Source organism: Poecilia reticulata, linkage group LG23, assembly GCF_000633615.1.
Source record: "Poecilia reticulata strain Guanapo linkage group LG23, Guppy_female_1.0+MT, whole genome shotgun sequence".
Classification (NCBI taxonomy): Eukaryota; Metazoa; Chordata; class Actinopteri; order Cyprinodontiformes; family Poeciliidae; genus Poecilia; species Poecilia reticulata.
In genome coordinates, this window is record NC_024353.1 from 3,643,927 (window position 1) to 3,647,246 (window position 3,320).

Sequence of the window (3,320 nt, forward strand, 5' to 3'; positions counted from 1 at the left end):
ATCTTAGTATTGTATGACGTAAAAAATGCAGTGTCAGGTGGGTTACAGTAGATCGTCCTGGCCGCTCAGATCTAAATCAGGGGTTTTCCCCGACTGCGAGTTTTAACGCTGACTGTGACAGGTTGCCAGTCAGAAAGCGCGGATTCTCCTCTTTCTGAGGGGAAATTACGGAGGGGAATCCCAAACAACTGACACGGCGCAACCCGAAGTCCAGCGGACATCAGAAATGATATGTGGAAACAACATTGTTTATTCAACATTTTATGCAAAGAATATAGAAATGACAAGGGAAGTAGTTGGAGCCAAATTGCTACCGCAGTTGATAAACTCGGTAAGTTTTCAGCTGTTCTTCGTTAACGTGACATAAATAGGTTATAGTGATTTTCATTAAGTCAGGACTTTACGCTGACTCTAGCCACATGCATCGCAGGTAGATTCTAGTAAAGCATTGATTAATGCCTGACTTTAAAATTAGTTAACTGGACTTGTAGCCATTATTTTGTGCCCATGTGGCTGGACACTACACGGCACGACAAACTCGATCGAACCGTTATACCTAGGATTTCTGTCGGCTAATGTGTGGTCTGGTTTTGAAAATGGGCCGACAATCGTCCACAACTCATGTAGGTTGTGCTGGACATGACACAAAGGAAATGAGGAAGGGATTTGTCGGTGGAGAGCACCGGAGTTTAGCCTTTTTTTCATTCAGTGTCATCAACAGAAAGAAAAAAGGCAGGAAAAGACGATAAAGCCGATAATTAAAATGAGGTCGGTAGGTTTGATTTATCGTGCGATTGATTTATCGTTTATTGCGACAGGCCAAACATATCTCAGTATAGTATGACGTAAGAAATTTGTAAAAATATAGTATTTTTGACGCAAAACATTTGCAAAAATATCTCATAGTATAGTATGACATAAAATATTTTCAAAAATATCTCCGTATAATATGACGTAAGCAAAAATTAGCAAAACTATCTCATAATATAGTATGGCGTAAAAAATTAGCAAAAATATCTCAGTATAGTACGACGTAAAAAATAAGCAAAAATATCTCAGTATAATATGATTTAAAAAATTAGCAAAAATATCTTATAGTATAGTAAGTTGTAAAACATTTGCAAATATTTCTCATATTACTCAGGGTATCCTCCCGAATCCGTAGATGCATAGATCATGGTGTGTCACAACCTACCTGCATGGCACTAATATTTACTTAATGTTAACATGTTTTTCACGTGTGCGCTAGAATTTTTTCGCGTTTCTTTGCGATAACTTCCGAACCGTACGTTTTTATGCGTCGGAAAGCAGTTTCGTGATCAGCATAATATGGTGTTCTAAATTCAGCCTGCTAATAGAAAAAGACAATTACATTAGTGACGTATTACAAAACACATGACATTTCCAAAACACAAAATTACACATTAAATAATCAAGTTTCACTTTTCTCCATCTCCTTTCACATTCAGCTTTTCAACACTACGTATCTCCATTGCAGTACTCTCCTAGCACATAGAAATACACAAGACCACATAGTAAACATTTCACAATAATTAGTATTACAGCACACATATTAAAATTAAAATCACAATATTAGAAACTACATTACATTCAAACATTTCATTCACACATAAAAATTATAAATACACATACTTTCACATAATTTCACATTTAAAGTAAATTTCATAACAGGAGAACATAACACATCATGGCAGAATCTCAAAATGACTTGTTGGAAGTAGGGATTCTGAGTTCAGAGACTAAGCGGGTCGGTCTCTGAATTCACGTCAGTGTCTTCCTTTTTAGAAGCGGACATCTCGCTTCCATTCCATGCAACCTACATCAGTGAGCCTGCGCGCTCACTGAAGTTGAGGTATGACATTGATAGAGTAGTGATAGAGCTGGAGCGGGCCACGTCCCTCCAGTCTCTTATTCATTATCTTTTGCTTCCAATGATAGCTCTTTTTTCCTTAAGAAGCATGTGGACCTGACAAAGTGTACCCCAGCTGGGCTGAAAGCTTTAAAAAACAGTTGTGGGTACACTATTGGACACGTGGACGGTGGATACCATCTGTCACTCATCTATACCCCGAAGTGCCTTCACCACGCTGTTCAAAAAGAACATTTTTGAGATCTATGCCTGCGAAATGTTCAACATGACAGTGTACCATTTTCGCATGCTCTTGAAGGCACTTCGGGGAAAAGACAAAGCCAGACCCACCTGAAACAGGTGTACTCCAAAACAAAAAAGTTTCATGTACTCCGCCAGGACCAGGTTTTCATTCTGGATCTGCTGGACCAAGCACTTGCTAAAACAGGCGAGAGCCACATCCTTCAGCCTCGCCTGTATTTGACAAGATTTGGGCAGAAGGACAGTGACACCGTGGATTTGACAGATTTTGTCGATCCGTCTGCCGTGGTGTCCCTGTCCGTCCATTCTGCAGTACAAGTGTATGCCCGAGAACCCAGTGTCCACCTACTGTTTACACGTCAGGGTCTCCTGGAATTGGTTGGACCTCATGTACTCTGTACTCCTGTACTCTGTACTAGGTATGCATGAGGCCACCAATTACCAGAGCGACATTGATCGTCGCAAACTGGAGCTACAGCAGACATTCGTGGACGTCTGGGGTGACTCCAGCTGTATGTGGACAGCCCTCATGTCCACATACAGATGCCTTTCCGGTACCCAGTCAGTGGAGCGGTGGTGACGTCCCGGTTATCTGACCCTCAATTTCAGCGTTCCTTGCTCTCACGTGCTCATCAGTACATGGACCATATGGAGGACCTTAGGGAAAAGATGGATCTCCACCTTTCCCTAAGGGTGGAGCAGGTTTGAGGGTGAGACACCGGGGGAGCTTTTCCCAAAAAGGTTCTTTTGCCCCGCGGCACTAAGAATGCTCTTTGCGGAAAATGCTCTACTCATCCCATTCAATGACTGTGGGAGTGACCATGGCCTCATGGGTTAGGGTATGAAGTAAAAAATGTGCAACAATCTCATAGTATAGTATGATGTAAAAATTTGCAAAAATATCTCATAGTATTACTATGATGTAAAACATTTGCAAAAATATCTCGGTATAGTATGATGTAAAAAATTAGCAAAAATTTCTCATAGTATAGTATGAGATAGTATTATAGATATACACAGTATTATTTTTCATAATACTGAGATATCAAAAATATCTTAGTATAGTATGACGTAAAAAGTAGCAAAAATCTCATAGTATAGTATGACGTAAAAGAATTAGCAAAAATGTCTCATATAGTATGACGCAAGAAATTAGCAAAAATATCTCGGTATAGTATGACTTAAAAGA